Source organism: Schistocerca americana, chromosome 5 (assembly GCF_021461395.2).
Source record: "Schistocerca americana isolate TAMUIC-IGC-003095 chromosome 5, iqSchAmer2.1, whole genome shotgun sequence".
Classification (NCBI taxonomy): domain Eukaryota; kingdom Metazoa; phylum Arthropoda; class Insecta; order Orthoptera; family Acrididae; genus Schistocerca; species Schistocerca americana.
The window spans coordinates 449,117,585-449,131,380 of NC_060123.1; the positions used below are offsets into that span (position 1 = coordinate 449,117,585).

Genomic DNA, 13,796 nt, shown 5'->3' on the forward strand with positions numbered 1-13,796 from the left:
TCAGCAGGCAGTTAAGGATTCTTCATGCAGCAGGACACAGTATTTTGCAGTTGATATCTTCAATCTGGTGCATTGGTGGGATGATTGCCTCTGTGCTCACTGTGATTTTGCCTAATTGGCATAACGATTCTAGACTATACGGCCTTCAAACAGAACCTTTTTGATCCCTCCTTATACTATTGCAGGTGCATTGTTAAAGCTAAGTAATCTTTTATTATCATTCCCATATTCCAATTGAGTATTGTCTGATCATTGTACACATAAGTATGATATTTACAAAAGTCATTGCTTTGATGACTACATGTAAAAAATTATTTTAAAAAAAGACACTGAATAGAGATAGCTACATAGAAAAGGAGGAGTATTACATCTCATCTTTTCAGTCATTCAAAAAAAAATTTTTACAGATTATGGGACACATCATTTGTGTATAATTAAGGTGTGTGCATGTGTGTACATGCTTGCACAAACACAAACAAATCATATTGGACCACCTGCTCGACATTTTCTGACAACATTTCAAAGTTGGCTACGTACTATAAGCAAATGTGTGTTACAATTTGTAATGCCGTCATTAATTTTGGGCATTAATGTAAGAAAAGCAGCTCCATTGCAACAGTATGTAGAATGAGTAGGCAGGCACAGAGGTGCTAATATATGATTTCATAAACAAGCCTATTCAATAGCATCAAGGTGGGCTAGGCCAGGCCATGAAATCATGGTGACATCACAGATAAGCCATGTAACTGCCTGTCAAGAAAGCATAATGAGCCAATAGTGAATTTTGCAGACAGGATTTTTAAGGTGAATATGAAGACATTTGAGTTAGGGGAGAGTGAAAATGCAAACAAAATCGTACTCGAGGAAGCAGGACAGAAGGCATTTGGATGCATTTTTAATGAGCTTGCCACTTGACACATCAAGAAGGGTGGGGCCAAGGGCACGGAAGGATTTGTTCTCTGTGATCAGATTAGCTACAGAGTTTGGAAAAATTGATGAAAAATATATGTTTTTATTAGTTAATTCCTTGGACATTCATTCCAGTGATGTTGACATTTCATTAGAAATTCTGAAAAAGCATTAGAAGAAACAGGAAATAGGCTCACTGGGACAATTCTGTGATCTTGGGTTCAAACTATGATTGTTTTGCTAATTTAAGTTCACAACAAAATGCTGTAAATCTTTTGGTTAAAAGAAGGAGGGAGAAAGTGCTTGAACTTAAGCAAGCTAGCTTCATTTAGTTAAATCTGAATATGAATTGTGTAAATGGAAGAAAGGTTTATATGAAGCACAAAACAAGTTCTAATATGAAATGTGCAGAATGTGAAAGGAAAACTATTTTAAAGATTTAGAACTGCTCGTGAGAGTCAGTGCACCATACCAAGGGAGATCAACAGGACTGGGTGCTCCAAGTTGCAAGGGAAATGAATGTTACTGACTTCCAGGCGTCTTTGATCTGGTTAAATGGATTCAGGAAATTATATGGAAAAGGAAATCACAAAATATAGAGGAGATGTTATTAATAAGTTAAACTATAGAGAAACTCCATAGCTGATGTGAAGACGAAGCTGGATATAATGCCGATCAGTCGGGTTTTGTGCAAACCGCACTTTATCATTTTGAACAAAAAGAAGGAGTTGCTTGTGCAATCAATGAGTGCAATGACACATTTGTATACAACAATGCCAAAGATTCATACCTCTGTCTTCAGGAACATCAAGGCAAATTAGGATGATTATTTACGTGCAAAAGTCTTCTAATCAAAGTAGTAAAATCTGGAAAAATGGGGGAGAATAATTTTCAATGTTACATCCAAACATATTCTTACCATTTTCAGAAAATAATTCATTGCTTTTGTTGGGCTCTTGACTGGAAATAGTGACACCTCTTTAGAACGACAACAAAAATACTATTAATATAATTCAGATTTCACCTGGAACAAACAGTGTGATTCACCCTCTTCGGGGAAAAAAAAAAAAAAAAAAAAAAAAATTCAACAGCATAAAGCGTTTTTCAGAAAATTGTCAGACAATACAATTTCTAGTAACTCTTTGTCATTTTAGGTTTGTCATCGGAACAGCATTGTTAAACTTCAGTCATTTCTGCAACGTCACTTTGCATCACTGCATCCAGACGCACTGTATACACAGCACTGTTTACAGAACAATGGCCACAAGCATTTCTTACTCCATTCCACTTTTATCTAAATAAAACTAGTACTTTCTGTGAAGTACTTGACTGCATAAATTTTATTTTTCTTATATTTGTTTCCTTCATTCGTTAGACACCTTGCATTTTTATGATGGCTACAGGGAATAAACAAGGAATTGTTTCATTGTTAGAAATCTGTATATTATTCACAAAATATCATAAGGACTGTGCTACAGGAATTGTAAAATATTTAATGCCAACTGATTAAAGTTCCAACTGACGGAAGTCATCTGTAATGTAACAACAGACACTGCCTTGATTGTCTTTCTTCTACTAGTTACTTGTTTAATAGCTGCAACTACAACAGTTTAGCTGTTGATATGAACTGTGAGCTATTCAAAAATTAATGATTTGAGACATCTTTGCTATGGTTTAAGTGCTTAAAATTCACATGTGTGCATTTTGGACTTTGCGCTACACTGTGCTACAACCACTTGTCACAGGTGCGTCTGCTTATCTGCCTAATTGTATTCTAGGGCTGTACAAATGCTGTTATAAGCAGTTCTTCATGCATCAAAAATGCATAACTTTAACTTTTTTTAAAATACTTGCAGCCCTCCTTAGTGCCTAAAATTTTGACAGTGCATTTCTTTTGGTGCATTCTTCCCGTGTGCAAAATTTCAGGGTAGGTTTCAAAATCTTGAATTGGACCATTCCTTTGTCAGTCTCTGCACAGCAGGGTAGTATGAAAACTGATGATAAAACTGCATTGCATAATAAAGTAGAATATCTTGAAGGTACGAAGGGATTGGAAATAGAAAAATTATTGTCCGAGTTTGTAGATTTGTTTTTCCCTCAAGGGCCTTTACCATCTACACCCATAATACAGCATAACATTCCTACAGGAAATGAGTCACCTGGATACTGCACTAGTGGTGGAAGGATTCATTAATCAACAACTAGCAAATGGAGTAATACCGGAGAGCAGTAGTCCATGGGGGAAGGGGAGGGGGGCAGCTGTGGTAGTTGTGTCAAAGAAGTCACCAGATGGCACTAAGCGATATAGATTCTGCTGTGATTACAGGCATAATAACTGTAAAACTGTAACCAATGCATATCCGATAGCAATTATCACTGTGACTATTGACAACTTAGGTAGTGTAAATACTTCTCTACCTTGGATCTGAGGAATAGGTACCATCAAATGGAGGTATTCCCTGACAACTATCCAAAGACAGAATTCTTGGTATCCTAGGGCCACTACCAATATACTATTTTGTAATACCACAACCCTTTTTGGGATCCTGTATCCTCCTCCAGTCTCATCCCCCCTCTCCTGAAGAGGGCATATGCGTAATATCAGTAATTTACACCAATTTAAACTGCTGCTTTGACTTTGTCTTTTCTGGTCATCTGGATTCGAACACACCAAAGATTTTTTCGTGCAGCAAATTAGTAATTTGCATTAATTTGAGCTATTGTTTTGACGTTTTTTATGTTGAGCCTTACTAGTAAGTAGAATGAAGGAAACATGTTGGATTAAAGGCTAATGTACCATCACAATTTGCACATAATACAAACTACAGGCCCATGATAGGAATAAAATTGCTATTGTAATTATGGAGTAATTAACAATTAAAGTTCCAATCTTTCTAGTCATCAAGAGACAGCTATTTTTATGCTTTGTTAAGTAAAAAAACTAATTGTATTCCTAATAGAAATATGACATAATGATTTTTCAGTCAGAATTAAGCACACTCATGTTTCAATTGGTGTTAGTTAACAGAACTGTAGTTATGACTATATAGGAATGTAAAGTTTTACTCATACAAAATGTAATTAATTGAATCTAGGTCTTTCATTCAATAAAACTAACCCCTCTGTTCACCTGAAAATGATATGATGATTATCCTTTAAGTAAGTAAAATAATACATGCAAATTAACAAAGTATGCTGTTGCAATGATAAAACATGTAATTTATAATCTTAATAGAAACAGATTCTTTCCTGTCTTTGTATAAAATTATTCTTTTTATTTTGTATAAATTTCTATGTGATTTGGGAAAATGTATATAAAAAATTTAATTGTATAAATCTAAAAATTTAATCTGTAAAAATGGCAGTAATTGTTTAAAATCATATAAATAGAGGTGATTTGTATGCCGCATGAGGCAGTCTTAAGTCCATTTTATGCATGTAGTTCACCACTGAACATCTAGTGTGTGAAATAAAACTCTTTGTGAACAAGAAATACTGGAACTTGTTTCTACCATTGCATGATTCCCAAGTGGCAATGCAGTAACATCAAGATGAGCCTACAGCAGCATTAAGAAGCAGCACCCCGGATTACACAAGATACATATTATTTATTTGGTGGAGGATATCTGTAATATGACATGGTATATTGTTTTTCTTGTGTTAAGCAATGATACACATCCCAAACGTCACTAACAAAAACATTTTTGCCACTACGATTTGAGTTGAAGAATGATCTGGCAATGTTTCAGCATTTGTTAGCTGGTTGCTGTGTAAGACAATGAGGTTTGGGCCATGGGTAGTATTGCCATCAGAGCTAAAAGAAGAAGTTCTTAAAGAAGCACATGATCATGTAATGTTGGAACATGGGAGTTGAAGAACAATGAATAGGAAAATAACAGAACACTACTGGTGGAAGTCAAGGAAAGATGATGATGACTGATATATGAGAGGTTGTATACAATGTGCACAACAGGCAGATATGGGCCACAAGTTAATACCTCTGCAGAGGTTACCAGAAGCAATGGAATCTTTCCAAATCATTGATCTGGACATCTATAGACCATCTTGGACTCTGTCAGGTTTCCGTTGACTGTGATTGATCCTTTTTCCTGAAATTTTGAAATGGTTGCAACCCCTAACCAGCAGGCAGCAACAACAGCACAAGCATTTCTCAGCAGCTGGGGGCTCAAATATGGAGAGCCAGAACTGATGATCACAGATCAAGGGAAAAATTTTATGTTGTGTTTATTAAGCCAGCTGTGTAATTTTCTAAAGGTTTGAAAGTTAAGAACTAGTCTCCTTCACCCTTCAGGCTGATGATAGGACAGAGAGTGTGCAGGCATATGTAACATTTGTTGCTGCTTCATATAATTTAAAAAGCCATTCTGGAACACAGCTGTTGTCTTATGAGGCAGTTTTTGGGAGGTGCATGCAATTTCCATTTGACAAGATAAGACCAAAGATTGGCAAGGGTGAGGAGTATGTCAAGGATTTCACTAAAACATGAAGGGAGATATGAAGTGTGTTCAAGGAGTGAACACCAGAGCCCTGGTATGCCAGGAGCAGTTTGGAAATCATGTGGGCAAATTCCAATTACTGACTCTTACAACATTTGTTCATGATGATTACCTGTAGCCATTTCAAGGTGCTCCAGATGCATTGATTCAAGTGTCTTCAATAGCCAAGGGTAAAGCTATGGGCAGCAGAACGAGGGGAAACGTTAAAGCCCTGTGTGACCTGCACATCAGATCTCATTAAGGACTTAGATGACAAAAGTAGGGGCGAATATTTTACATTTTGTGTTATTCTGTTTACAGCTGATGAGTTAAATTGGATAGAGTGCTATTTAGGAGTTAGCGGGGAGCACAAATGTTCTGATGGTTATCTGAATAGGGGGAGTACAATGTATATCATGACATGTGTGCTTCTGTGTCCATTGGTATATAATTTAGGTATTTTTAGGTTGTGTTTTTTTTGTGTGTATTTACAAGATAGAGCGCATTTTGAAGGGAGAAGGGAAATGATGGGTATTCTCTGTTCCCATGTTGCTGCAGGTCGAGGTAAAGATGAGGGGAGATCAGCTTTAGCAGTGTTCCACCTCTTCACCAGGAGTGGAGTGAGGGTACTCCAGGTACTACCAATGCAACCTGGAGTACTTCTCATGAAACAGGAGTATGTGGTACTCACAAGCCATCATTTGGTACTGACACTGACCGTGAATTCTTGGGAAATGCATAACAGGGTGAGGCAATTAGAAGATGTGTTTGTGGATGTACAGAGAGGGTCTGAAGGGAGAGACTTGTGGAAAGAAATGAGAAGTGAATATGGTAAGTTGCACCTGTTGTGTGAACAAATGTGAGGGCAGATGTAACAGATAGTGGAAGTGGTACCATGCATGACATAGCAGTATAAAAGAGGTTGCTTGGGAGGAATATTGAAAATGATTTTTGGAACTGAAGATGTCAGTGACATTCAGGAACTGAATGGTATGACAGAGAGAGTGAATAATTTGGCAAGGATCTAGTTATGGTTGAAGTTAAAGTAAATCTGTTGCAACTGTATGTATTAGCTAGATTTACCATCAACAATCAGTTAGTCCAGTTTATGTGTTTCACCAAAGTTGAAAAAAAGAGGTATTGCTGATCTCAGGGGAAGATGATAGTCATATGGTGATATCAGTAACCAAACTCCAACACTGTCAAAGGGTGAGGGTTATGATCTACTTGACAAAGATGGTGCATGCAGTCACCGGCACATGTGAGATTCAATTGTACTTAGATAAGACAGAAGGTCAGTATTGCTCTCATGACATCTCGGAGCTGTGACCCTATTTTCAGCAAGTGAACTGGCACTGGGTTTATTTTGCACACAATACTGATGTTATAGTAGCAAATTGCTACAAGCAGGGTAGGCTCATGGTAACTAAACAGTTGTAACTGCATTTCATCTGTCAACTTATGTTACAGGGGAAACCAAATTAAACATTAAACAGACTGGCCAGAGAAGCCACTCAGAATACTTCCAGCAAGAAATTTGACTTACCTAAATGAAACATTGGATCCTAACATAATCATATCCTTAAATCAGCTAATAGTCACAAACAAAGGCTGGATTTCAGTAGAGCAAATGCTCTCCCATGTACATCAATATCAGGAGGAGCAGCAGGATATGATCATGATTATGAGTGTTACAGCCACAGGCAATGCATTGATTTCGACTCTGTTCTGCATCACCTATCTTAGATGGAGAGCCACTTATCAATGCAATTCTTTAGTACATCAGATACTGCTGGACTGAATAACTGTATGTATATAATATGATAAGAGAAGTGCAAGAAACTGAATGTAAGAGTAAGATATATGTCCTCTCCGGGAGACACCACCTTGACGAAGCACTGTCCGTGCGGGTGGAGAGGCTTGCGTATCTGCGGGAAGCTGAGGGCTATGCCGAAGGTAGAGGACCTACTGCCAGAAAAGCCTTAGCCGATGGATCAGACTAAGAGTCTCCCACAACGTCCCATCTTCCCTATCCACTCCTAGTCCCACCCTATTCCCTGACCCAACTCAAGGTGTGATGTGATCCGTGCTGAGGGGTGTGTGGCACATGGGAAGATGTGTCTCAAATGGAGCCTCAGGGATACCAGGCGACCTCCCTGAGTAATTAGTCTCACACCGTGCGGTGTATTAGTGATGTGGACCTTCTAGGTCCCCAAATCTCATGGGACCAATATGGACACGATTATAGAAAATAAAGGAAAAGAAACTGAGGGGCAAATTGAGACCTCAGATACCCAAACATTGGGGACAGATCCGATGGAGGGCATTTCCAATACTGAATCAGGGTCTAGACCTGAGACAGAAATGGGAACTGTAACCAAGAAGCTAGACCAGATTAAGATCAAAGGCTTTTCTGGGGCCCAGAGGAGAAAGCTACTCAGGCAACAGAGGAAAAAGGAAGGGAAAGAATGGCTTCCTAAAAACAAGTGGAGGGAAGTAAAAGGATTAGAACCTAAGACCCCCAGGAAAAAACTGTCTCGGGTTGAAGGGGACACACAGACCCCCCACAACGTCAAAGACAGGTAGTAAGCGGATAAGGGAGGAATCAGACTCCCTCCTCCCTGGATAAGCAAGTCCAGAAAAAACCAAAGCATGAAATAGGGAAACAGACATATAGTGCCGCAGTCTCGGTTTTTAGGATGGCAGTTATCCAGGAAGGTTATCCACTGGTGGCCATCACCTCGCAGCAGGAGGAACTAGTACAGAAGGCCCTCTTTGAAAAGATTGGACGGGGACGTTAGCCCAAGTCCCAACTTCAGGAGGGTCTATCTAGATCGTGGTGCACTCATTTTTGTCTGTGAGGGGGTGCACACAGTAGAATGGCTCAATGACAAGGTGCCCATGATATCCCCATGGGAAGATGTGAAGCTGCTGGTCAAGACGGCAGCAGAGCTTCTTAAGACTGCAAAGATATCATTATGGGTACCTAAGATCCTTGAGGAAGTCTCTCCCAAGACTCGGTTTGGGAAAATAGGGGCCCAGAACCCAAAAGTCTCGACAGAAGACTGGAGAGTGATTAACCAGAAGGTTGCTCGGGAAGGACGAACCCTGGTGGTGGAGGTTGGTGAGAAGTCCCTGAAGGCAATGCGGGAGTAGGACCTGAAACTGTTTTTAGGGTTCTCGCAGGTCACCATCAGGGTTCTCAAAGACCTCAAAGATGGTAGTAAGATGGAGCCTGGAGGTGCTGCAGATTAATCTGCAGCACAGTAAAGCGGCCTCTGCTGCCCTGAGGCAGTGCCTGGAGAGACAGGAATGGACATGGCCCTGATACAAGAACCCTATTTATACAAAGGGGGTGTATTGGGCCTCGGAGGCACTGGAGGTAAGCTGATCTATGCTAGGAATCTAAGAAACTCCAGAACATGGATCTATGTAAGAAATAGCATTTCTTTCATGCCGAGGATGGATTTCTGCTCTAGGGAGGTAGTGACCATTAAAATTCAGCAATGTGAGGAAGGTACCACGAGGGAAATTATTTTCACCTCAGCATACCTTCCTTACGAAGACAGCTATCCTCCTCCCTTGGAGGTGAGGAGACTGGTAGAGACTTGCCATCGGCAAGGTGATCAACTGCTGGTGGGATGCGATGCCAATGCCCACAACCTAGCGTGGGGCAGCAAGGACACCAGCAGTAGAGGTGAGCACTTTCTTCAATTTCTTTTAGCTAACAACTTAGAGGTCCTGAATAGGGGCAATGAACCTACATTCAGGAGTAGCAGAAGGGAAGAAGTGATTGACATAACATTTGGTTCCATGACGATGGGTAGTTATGTCAAACAATGGCATGTGGTGTTGGAGCCATTCTCATCGGACCACATGTACATTAAATTCAAGGTTGAAATGAGAATCAGACAGACCATGACCTATAGGAATCCCAGGAAAACAGACTGGGAGACATATAGGAGGGACCTTGACTTAGGCTTATCGGAAATTAAAACCTCAATAAGGAAGCCAGTAGAATTTGAGGAAGTAGCAGAGGCTGTTACTTCTGTCACAGTGACTTCATATCAGGACAACTGCACAATCACCAGGAAGTGCACAAATAGGAGTGTTCCTTGGTGGAATAACATACTGGAAACACAAAGGAAACAGTTACAGAGACTGTTTAATATTGCGAGACGTAAAGGACAATGGGCTAAATATTGTGAGGCCCTTGTCAATTACAATCTTGCAATAAAACAAGCAAAGGAGGAATCCTGGAAGGCATGCTGTGAGGAAGTGGAGGGCACGGCTGCATAAGCCAGACTTCACAAGATTCACACTAGAGTACCAACCAATCCAAGAGGTACGTTGAGGAAGGGGGATGGGGAATATACAAAGACAGCACATGAGATGCTGGAATTGCTCCTCAAAACTCATTTTCCTCAATATGCTCTGCCGGACAACACAGACCAGTATGTGACCCCAGAGAGACAACGGTTCTCAGGCACTCGAAGAGAGGACTGGGAAACGGCGAAGGAGTGTGTGAACTTTAACAAAATCCAGTGGGCGGTGGGAACATTCCAACCATTCAAGTCACCTGACCCAGATGGAATTTTTCCAGCTCTCCTGCAACAGGCAGGAGGAAAGCTTATAAGTGTCCTATGCAGGCTATTCAGGGTTAGCCTAGCAGTAGGAATCATTCCCAATGCTTGGAGGGCAGTGAAGGTTGTCTTCATTCCAAAGCCAGGGAGAATTGATCATACCAAGGCCAACGATATGAGACCAATCAGTTTGTCCTCCTTCATTTTCAAAACATTGGAAAAACTGGTTAATGTATATGTTGGGGAGAGGAGGCTAAGTAGGGTCCCTCTACACCCAAACCAACACGCAAACCAACCAGGTAAATCACGTGAGACTCATTGGGAAGGTGGAAAAAGCTCTTCACTTCCAAGAAATAGCCCTCTGCATCTTCCTGGATATCGAGGGGGCCTTCAGTAACATGACCTTCAATTCCATGGTAAGGGCAGCAGAGGTGCATGACCTGGGGACTACTATATGTAGGTGGACCAGGGCCATGCTTAGTGGAAGGAAGGTAGAGGCTACCATAATGAATGAAAAGATGGTAATTAAGACCACTAGAGGCTGCCCACGAGGAGGAGTTTTGTCTCATCTATTGTGGAATCTAGTGGTGAATGAACTCATTGAGGAACTAAATTCCAGACAATGCTTCTGCCAAGAATACGCAGATGACCTTTTCACAGTAATACTTGGCAAAGTCACTGACACAGACAGGAATATGGCACAAGAAGGGTTGGACATTGTGCAAAAATGGTGCATTCCTAAGAAGACTGTTGTGGTGCCATTTACGAAGAGACATATTCAGCACGCAAGTTGCTCTTCGATGAAACTCTACCTGTGAAGGGGATAGTGAAATATCTAGGGGTAACCTTGGATGAGAAGCTAACTTGGACCCCTCATATTAAGAGCATCTGCTCCAAGGCAAAAAGTTCTTTAGTGAGTACTAGGAGGGCTTGTGGCAAAAACTGGGGTCTAAGCCCCAGGGGTATGCACTGGATATACACCACAGCGGTTAGACCTAGGATTTCCTATGGGGCCGTAGTGTGGTGGAAGAAAGTAGGACAGCGGGTTGCTGCTAAGGAGCTTGCTAAGGTGCAGAGATTGGCCTGCTTAGCCATAACGGGTGGAATTAGCAGCACACCAACCGCTAGAATGGAAGCCATGCTGGATATGCCTCCACTTGACCTTAGGGTTAAGATGGAGGCAGCAGCTGGGGTACACAGACTTAAAACTGGCCAAAACTGGGTCTCATTCGGATATCCAAAACCACACACTAACATAGTGAGTGAGCTAAATATAGGTATGGCTGGGGAAATGCCTGCCGACTATATAATAATTCCCAACTGCTTCGACAAGCCTTACAACATAATAATTGGAAGTAGGGAGCAGTGGGAGAAAACAGGTCAGTACCATACAGGGGACATCATTTGGTTCACCGATGGGTTGAAAACGGACCAAGGCATTGGGGCAGGGTTGTGAGGGGTTCAGACAAGACTGGAGAGCATCATCTCTCTAGGGAAACTGGCCTCTGTATTCTAAGCTGAAATTACTGCAATCAGGACATGTGTGGAGGAGAATATGCATAGGTGCTACAATGACCATAGCATCTACATCTATTCAGGCAGCCAGGCTGCCCTGAAATCGTTGGCAGCTCCTGCAACAAGATCTAAGATTGTTGCAGATTGGCACAGGGCTCTGGTGGAGCTAGGGGGAAGCAATAGGGTGAACCTAGTGTGGGTCCCTGGCCACTCAGGGATCTGTGGCAATGAACAAGCTGATAGAATGGCTAGGATGGGGGCAACAACTCCATTTATTGGACCGGAACCTGTCCTGACAATCACCAAGGCTACGATCAAATTTTAGAACTATGGAACTGGCTTAGGAAACAGCACGTAGGATATTGGACCAAGGTCCATAAACAAAAACATGGTAAGGTAATGATGCCCATCCCATGTTTTGAAAGAAGCTCTGTAATCCTGGGATTGAACAGGAAAGAGATCAAACTCATGACTGGACTAATGGGAATTTCAAAAAAACACGTACACACAATGGGTATAATGGAAGAGGACCCTAAATGTAGGATCTGTGATGAGGGTGAAGAAACTGCATCACACCTAATCTTCAAATGCATGGCATTGGAAAGTAAAAGATACAGAATCTTCAGGACAACTAGACCTGAAAAATTGTGTCTAACAAAAAACAGGTAGAGGGACTCCTCACACTATTTAAGTGCACTGGTTGGCTTTACTAGATATACAAGGAGCGATACCGCACAATAAATCTAGTTTCGGTGCAGGCAGTGGTGGGTCAGACCTAAGCTGTTTTAGCTCCCCTGTTGAAATCAATCAATCAGTCAACATATATGTATTATAGTGCTATTATTTATTGTAGTTTGGAGGGAACGGGGCTTTGAATAGTATTGACACAAGTACTGTTGCTAATAGGATGAAGTGCCGTAGTAAGTGGATATTGATATATATAGTCATTAAATGTTTTGGAGTGGTTAATGTTTATGGGGTAATGTAAACAAGAGTGGAGGTTTGATGTACTAATGTAGGAAGGATGGGAGACCAGATTTGCTAAGAACTGTAGAATGAATATGGAGCCTCTAAGCTATGTAGCTCAAGCAGCTTAAGGTTAAGAGGAAAAATGTAAACAGTACCTTTCATAAGTATGTGTGTGAAGTCTTTTGCTGCAGACTGGTCACAGATTCAGACCTGGGGTCCAGGTCTTCCTAAAGATGAGAGGAATGTAATGCCATAATTAATTTTGGGTGTTAATGTGAGAAAAGCAACTCCACCGCAGCAATATGTGGGGCAAGCAGGCAAGAGCAGAAACACTAGTATGTGATTTCATGAATGAGGCTGGTTACCTACCAAACATTGGTGGGCCAGGCCAAGCCCGATGTCTTGGTGACATTGTAGAAAAGCTGTGTAACTATGAACTAGACCAAGGGGAGTTTTCACACCACTGGGCCATGACAGTGCTGATCTGTATGTGCCTAGAAACAATTACTGGCACAACAAACATGCCACTAACTGCTATAAATACTCTCTGATTCTAGCACCATTTGGCACCACCCTTCATGAAGCTAGAGCCAAACAATTATCTACTGTGTTATGGACCTGTGAGCACCCAATGCTGATATGGGCAGCCATCTCCACTAGACCAGGTCATGGGGTTATGTCCACAACTATGGATCTGGAGTAGTACAATGGATGAGCCACCTACAATCTTTACAGTAGCAGCTGGACTTCTGCCTTGGAGGGCAGTGGAGTATGGCCAGGGTGGTACCACTGCCAACCACCTTCCCCCAGGTGAACTTCTCTTCCAGTAGCAGTAGACCTCTTTGAGAAGCCAGGTGGACATTCATGTCATTGGCATTCCTCACTCATGAGTCCTCAGGAAAGTTGGACACAGACGACACCTCCCCAATATGCCGCCATGGCCATCAGCAGCTGGCAGTGCAGCTGGCAGACCACATGACAGCAGAGGGCATGTCCCTGGCATCACACCAATTTGATCATTGTAACGCAAGACTGAATAAAACATGTTTTACCTTGCAGCTGACTTTCCCTAGCCACCACTGGCCACCACCACAGCTTTGATACTCTGACACACCTCCACTTCTACACCAAAGATGCACTACAAACCTAGACGTTTACAAATTCTTGAGAAGGTTGTAGACAGATTCCTTTTTTGTAGCTGTTTGTGTAACTCTGTTTTTGCAGGACTGGATTTCAATTTATAATTCTTTATTACTGTACCTCTTTAGCTGGCTTCACACAAAACAGATAACTAGTTAGTAAATAAAAGTAGCTGTGATAAGGA

General features: G+C 41.4%; 1 protein-coding gene across 1 annotated transcript in view; it reads left to right on the forward strand.

Moving 5' to 3' along the window:
* Positions 1-13,796, forward strand: part of LOC124615705 — a 128,453-nt gene that overhangs the window by 69,774 nt on the left and 44,883 nt on the right. The window lies entirely within an intron of this gene.